The 7254-nt window shown below is 41.5% G+C and overlaps 1 long non-coding RNA gene across 1 annotated transcript in view; it reads left to right on the forward strand.

Annotated features, from left to right (window-relative positions):
• Nucleotides 1-6616, forward strand: part of LOC107706861 (uncharacterized) — an 8267-nt gene extending 1651 nt beyond the window's left edge. The window contains exons 2-3 of the long non-coding RNA XR_001636191.1: nucleotides 2862-2866; nucleotides 6607-6616. This is a non-coding gene — a long non-coding RNA (uncharacterized LOC107706861). The remainder of the gene's footprint in view (nucleotides 1-2861; nucleotides 2867-6606) is intronic.
• Nucleotides 6617-7254: the final 638 nt, after the last annotated feature.

The following is a 7254-nucleotide window of genomic DNA, read 5'->3' on the forward strand; positions in this document are numbered from 1 at the left end:
AATAGGGGGTTGGATGTTAACCACTTTCGTTTCCATATTACTATAAACTATGATAAAAGTTCATCAGCATGCATTGATCAATCCCATGTTGTAGCAAAAAAATCATCAAGCAAATCATGTGCTTATGTGACTAACTGAGAAAGTTAGTCACAAAAGAGCAACCCGTGGGAAGAATGAGTCTAGAGTCAAATCTGCAGAGCCCAAGAGTAAAATTTTACTAAATAACTTTTACTTACTTCTACTGTCAGTTAACATGTTCAAGTCAATATCTTACCTGTTGTCTGGTTTCCTTCTTTAGCAACATCATCCCACACTGATTTCAATGAAGGTAAATACTAAAATATTTCTTGTATACATTTTTTTGTTTACATTATTATACAGGTATTTTTCTTTTTTTCTTTCTTTTTTTTTCTAGCTGTCATAATCAAGAAATTCTAAAAGAACAGATGGGCACATTAGTTAAATTGGTCTACGACCTTAAAAAACTGTCCACTACAGAGGACAGCCCCACATTAACTTCAGAGGATTTCCCGATGTCAACTCTCCAACAACTTCAAGTTATTGAGGGCAAGCTGCAGCAGGAGGATTTCAAGACAGCATTGGTAAAATTTCATATTTCACTAAAAAAACAAATTTTTTACAATCAGTTTTCATCTTTTGCTCATTGTGAATGCACTGTGAATAGTAGGTAGTGAACCAAAATGCCTGTTTCCACGGTGGTGGTAAATACAACCCAGTCACATGTGAAACTCGTTCCTGAAAACATCACCGGGTGGTACAAAAGAACGGTTGGCACCATTGCTCAATAAAGCAGGAATTTTCACTTGTGAATGAAGATAAAATAACGACAAATTACTGTTAAACTTAATAAAGATAATATAGCATTATAACAATTAATTAACTAATTATTAATCATAAAAATTCCTAATGTTCCAGTTATTTGACTACTGTTACAGTTAAATATTACAGTGACTGGCAGTGCTTAGGGGTGTCGAAATTAATCAATGCATTGCGATGCAGACGTGGACGATTCTGCATTGATGCATTAATAGACCATAATCGATTATAGCCTATTGACGTCATTCGCATACGCGCTTGTCACGCGAGTATTAAAAATGCACTCTCCATTTTTAAATCTGAGCTTGGCTTTTTCCCGCATATGGCACGTGTGTGTGTGTGCTAGAGACAATCGCGGCCGGCTTCATTGCACAGAACATGCGTTGTGAGATACGTCCGTATTGCTTGTGCTTCCACTCGCTGTTATTTTAGTCTTTTACTTTAGATATCTTTCATTTATGCCGTTTGGAATGCAGTACGTATTAGATGCATGAAACTCATGTACTGACAGACTTTCACATGCGCTTTGTGTTTCCTGAAGCTCACGGCTGCGGTTAAATGCACTTGCATCTACCTTTATGATACGAAATTGATGTAAACACTAGGGATGTGCGCGACGACTAATTTGACAGTCGTTTAAACGAAAACAATAAGATTCCTGCACTTGAAAAAACGCGCCCGGCAGGAACTGAAGTCGCAGGCAAGCAGAGATAACGAAAAGCAGCCGATAGAGTTTCAGAAAGCGCCTGGACATCCCGCACCACCACCACTATTGTTTTCAGTGTCGACTAGTAGGAGCTGTACCGTTTAGTCGACTAGTCGACTAGACCCGCACATCCCTAGTAAACACATTCAGTTATGTTTTCAGAACAGGACAAAACATCTGTTATGTCAAAATAGATCTGTGCATTAGTGTGAATGCAGCCTATTAAAGCTGCCACTGTCTATGATCTCATCAGTAATCAAGCAGCAATAATGCTGAGGAAAAACGAAAAACCCATAACTATGATTGTCTGTCTGACCATCTCAACTGTTTTAGTTTTAGTCTAGTTTTAGTCCACTAAATATCATAAGATTTTAGTCGACTAAATCTACAGTAAATTTAGTTGGCTAAAATCTAATGGGTTTATTTAAAGTGTAATGCATTTATTAAGCATTTCCAGGGCTTAAAGTTCTCTGGCACCGTACCGGATCTCCGGCGTGCAGCGTTTGGCTGCGGAAAAAAATAATCCTACATTTAAAAAAAACTTGTTAATATCACTTTCGAGTCCATGAGTTCGCCTACCAATGGTATGAGAGGAGCACAGCTTTGACTCTCAAACGAACTAACATTACTAGCTAATCAGAATTTTTTGCTCTTATAAACACGAGATGTAGTATCCAATTGCAGAGTCGCAACCCAGTATAGGATAGGTGCATGTAAACACTTGTGTTAGCAAGGCAACAACTAACACATTTTTACTACAAGCTCTGTTATCAGCCTCACAGTGTAAAACAAAACCATATCAGTCACAAAACAGAATCCTTAAAGTATGGGAATGTTTTGACCCAGTGGTGGAAAAGCAGCTATAGTATGCATTCATTCAAACTGATTTTGCTGAATTTCTAAATGTGGACATAATAGTGAGCACTTGCCAATGAGATTTTATTTATCCACTACTGAAGGAATGGTGACTTTGCTTATTCTTAAAGGCTGAATAATTCCAAACAAACTTTTGTTCACTCACTCAAAGCTGAGGTTTGACTCTTGTGTCTTGACTTGTGCATGAAGTAACTTTTTTTTAATTACTTTTTTTTCCAATTGCAGAGTCGCAGCCCTGATGAATGGAGAAGCGCGACACTTTGAAAAAGCTGCGATGCGCAATGGTCAAAGATGTCCCTCTAGCGCATATTTTCAAAGAAAAACTAAACTAATTAAAAAGCAGCGGAGCTTTGTAAACAGCTAATCATGACAGACAGTAATCATGTCATCTCCATAAGAACGATATGATTGCCAGAACAAATTTACCGGTGTTTTTGAAAAGGCCCTGTCCACACATGATCTCTTAATGGTAACTTACCGCTAATTTACCAGTAAAGACTGTATGTGTGAAAGGGGCTAAACTCTTCCTCTGCATATGCTGGGAATTTGAATTGCTTAACGTTCATCTGGGAAAACAGTGTGCATCTCACTAGATTTGTAACATAAATCATTTATAAACCTTTGTCAACACAGGAGAATACATCAATCTATTTCTAAATATGCCATTTATTGTACATCACGATATCAAAATAAAAGTTTCTTAGTTTGCATGTGGCCAAATATTAAAATTTAATGGATTTAAACATTGTTTAATCATGCTGTAAAGTGAAACGTCACCAGGCCATTAGCGCCCTCTGCAGGTATTTGTTATAATACATAAAGTACTGAAGTTGGTTATGTTCATATTATGTATAGGCATATTACATTGTTTTTTAACAGTGTTGTTCAATACATACCTCGGGTGTGCATTATTTTTCTAACAAGCATCAAACACCAGTATGAGAGAAAAACTGGATGTGACAGTACCTGCAGCACAGATCATGCCAGTGGTAAAAATTAAGCCGACGAGTTTGCCCAAGTTCAGTGGTAATAAGAGAGATTACTATTGCTGGAAAAGGGACTGGGAAAACCTCCAGAGGCAAGGTGAGCCCACCGGGTCAGCTGAGGTGAAAAAGATCCAGCTTGTGGATAGCGTTGATGACAAGATCGCTAAGGAGCTCAGATTATCCTCCTACAACACTGCTGCTGACATATTCAGGGTGTTAGAGAACCGATATGGTAATAAAATCACAATTGCCATGGAAATTGTCGAGGAACTGGAGAAAATCCCAGCTGTGAGAGAAAATCAACCAAGAAGGGTTATAGAATTAATCCAAACGGTGGAAAAAGCCCTGGCAGATCTCACAGATCTCGGAAATATCGGCGCAATCAAGAACCCACTTGTAACAAAGTCCATTGAGAGCAAGTTACCTGAGTTTGTGAAGAGAGAATGGCTGGTCTACATGACAGATCCTGCAAATGGCATCACACCAGAGAACAACTTTGATGCACTACTAAAGTTCCTAAAGAAAGAAGAAGAAATTCTTGAAAAGCTTGAGCAGCTCAAGATCTCAGAGAAAACAGAAAAGCCAGAAAGGAAATCTGAGAGGTATACTTTCACCAGAACGACAAAGAAAGTTTATACAGAAAGTGGATGCATCGTGTGTGGAGCAGAGAAACATAGGGACAAGATTTTCTTCTGCAAAAAAATCAAAGAACTAAAACTATCAGAGAAGAAATAAATTGTGAGAAAACTAGTAGCATGTAAAAAGTGCTTGAGGTGTCATGAGGATGACAACAGGTGCAGCGATAACTACCTTTGCAGGAACAAAGACTGCAAAGGAGGAGCCTCCTCAGACCACCATTACTTCCTTTGTCCAAAATGGGAACTCAAGAACCTGAACGAAGGTAAAGCTACCAGCAAAGACCTTAAGAAAGGAAGCAGATTGACAGATGAGCAAGAATACATTTTGGCTGAACTCTCACCAGAATTGGCAGAGAGGTGCAAAAAAGCATTCACCAACAAAGTTAAGACTTAAAGTTAAGTTATTATGATGCTGATGGAAGTAACCACAAATGCAGGACAGAAAATCGGCACTCTGATAGACCTGGCCTCTGATACAAATTACATCTCCCATGAAGCTGCTGACAGACTAAAGCTGAGAGGTGAAAAAAATCACCCTAGTAGTTCATGGAGTTGGCAAGATGGTGATTAGAGTAACCACAAAGAGATACCTCCTCAGGGTTAGAGTCAAAACTCCTAAGGGGACAGAGAAAGCTCACCAGTTGATCTGCTATGGCTTGGAAGAAATCGCCAAAGTTCATAGAATCGTAAGTCCAGGGCAACTTAAAAGATTCTTTCCAGAGGTAGACATTGGAAAACTGAAAAGACCTGGAAAAATGTATCTCCTTATCAGCCATCGAGAGGGCAGACTCGCGCCGCAAAGAGTGAAGATTGTGGGAGATCTTGTCTTGTGGGACAGCCCGCTGGGGAAAACAGTGGCTGGAGCACACCCAGATCTGTTTGAGATGGTGGATATGGCAGCATATGAGTCTAAGACACATTTTGCTCGGTCCATGAGGACGGCTGCAGTCAGGTATGAAGAAATCCTAGAGAAGGTGGAAGCTCGCACCATTACTGAGACTGTCCAAGGGGGTAAAAGTCCTGTCGCAGAGACAAAAAGTTCAGCAAGTAACCGAGAGTTTATTGACTGATGGAAGTGGGACAGTATTGGCGCAGCCTGTGAGCCAAAGTGTGGAGGTTGCCGCTGTGGAAATTGTCAGCCTGGAGGGAAAGAAATGACCCTAGCAGAAGAAAGGGAACTAGAGATCATAAGAGAGGGTCTCACCTATGTTGAAGAGGATTCCCACAGCACAGCTCCACACTGGGGTACAAAGTATCCATGGATTCAGGACCCAGCTACACTTCCGTATAACAGAAGTGAAGTAGAAGCTGCTTTCCTTAGAACAGAGAAGCAACTGGAGAGTGTGCCTGAGTGGCAGGGCGTTTTACGCAGCTCAAGTCCATGACATTGTAGAAAGGGGAGCAGCAACAAAGCTTACCAAGGAAGTTATTGAAAAATGGAATAGACCTGTTTGGTATGTTAGCCACCTGGTAGCACCAAATCCACACTCAACTACCACTCCAGTGTGAATTCAAGGGCCTAAGCATGAATGATCTTCTGTTGAAGGGACCAGATGTACTCAACCCTATCAGAGCTGTTTTGCTTAGATTCAGGAAGGGAGTATTTGCTGCTCTTGGTGACATTAAAAAGATTTATAACTCAGTGTGGCTGGAGCGTGAAGTACATCTTCACAGATTCCTTTGGAGAGATGCTCAGGAAGAAGAAATAGGCGAGTACGCTATCACAAGAGCTAACATCGGAGATCGCCCTGCTGGATGCATTGCACAGGCAAGACTGGCAAAGTTTGCTCATTTGAAAGAGGAGTGCAGAGTCCTTGAGGAGGACAGTTACGTGGATGACATCCTCACATCCCACAATGACCAAGAGAGACTGAACAAGATAATAAATGGGCTTGAAGAGATTCTAACAGCTGGCGGATTTGCACTCAAGCCATGGGTTCGGTCAGGGCAAAGTGGGAGGAATGAAGCTGGTGCTCCAACTCAAGGTCCTGAGGAATCAATCTTTCAAGCTAAAACAATCGTACTCCCAAACCAGCTAAGAGACGAAGACAACAAGGCTTTAGGCACAGGATACTTGGTAGAAGAGGACAAGCTGGATATTATGTCTTCCATCAACTTCTCAGTAAGAAAAAAGAAGACGAGAACGGGTCAGAACCTCTTGAAAAGTGAGGTGAGACTGAAAACACCAAACCCATTGACCAGGAGGCATCTGCTAAGCCAAGTTCCTGGCCTCTATGATCCAATTGGTCTTGTCACACCAGCCAAACAAAAGGGTGCAATTCTTGTCAGGAAAGCATTCCAGGAGACAGGTAATGGAAGCTTAACCCGGGAGACATGGGACAAGCCACTTTCTGAGAACCTCAGGGAGGAAGCCATCAGACTGTTTGAGGAGTATGTGCAGATTGGTCAAGTCAAGTTCCACAGAAGTCTCACACCAGCTGGTTGGATAGGAAAACCTTGGGGAATCACTTTCTCAGATGGTAGTGACAAAACCTATGGAGCTGTATTGTACCTAAGGTGGAACACGGATCAGGGGATAGACGTAAGACTAGTCGAGTCTAAGGCCAAATTGACACCGCTAGACCAGAAAAGAGATGCTGTGAAGGCTGAGATCTGTGGTGCAGTTTTCGCTGTACGTCTCAGGAATAACTTTGAAAAGCATGGGCGGATGGAAGTTGAGCGCTGGTTCCACCTGGTAGACAGTCAAACCGTGCTGGGGGCCATTCAACGTGATAGCTATGGGTACCAGACATTCTTTGCAAATAGTGTTGGAGAAATACAAAAGTCTGGGTCAGTCAGTGACTGGTGGTGTATCCCAGGGGACGTCAATATCGCAGACATCATCACTAGGGGGAGCACTCCTGAAGATCTTGCTGAAGAGTCTGAATGGCAGAAGAGACAATTCCTCAGACATCCAGTGGAGGAGTGGCCAAAGAAATCAGCAGCCGAGGTTGCAGCTGATGCCAAGGAAAAAGTTAATAAACTTCAAAGGAAGACATTCTCAGCAGTTCTGACAAGAGCTCAAACAAAAAAGGACCCGGGAGAGACAGAAAAAGAAAGTCCCAATGAGTCAAGCCTTGAGGGTAGGAGAGATTCAGTCAATGTTGTTTCTGACTCTGGCATCTGTGAGAATGCAAAGGAACCAAACTTACCAAGAGGAGCACCTTGCGCCTTAGTTATTAAGAAACTAGTGGATGTGGAAAAGTTCAGT

The sequence above is a fragment of the Sinocyclocheilus rhinocerous genome, unplaced genomic scaffold (assembly GCF_001515625.1).
Source record: "Sinocyclocheilus rhinocerous isolate Xijiao unplaced genomic scaffold, SAMN03320098_v1.1 scaffold7772, whole genome shotgun sequence".
Lineage (NCBI taxonomy): Eukaryota > Metazoa > Chordata > Actinopteri > Cypriniformes > Cyprinidae > Sinocyclocheilus > Sinocyclocheilus rhinocerous.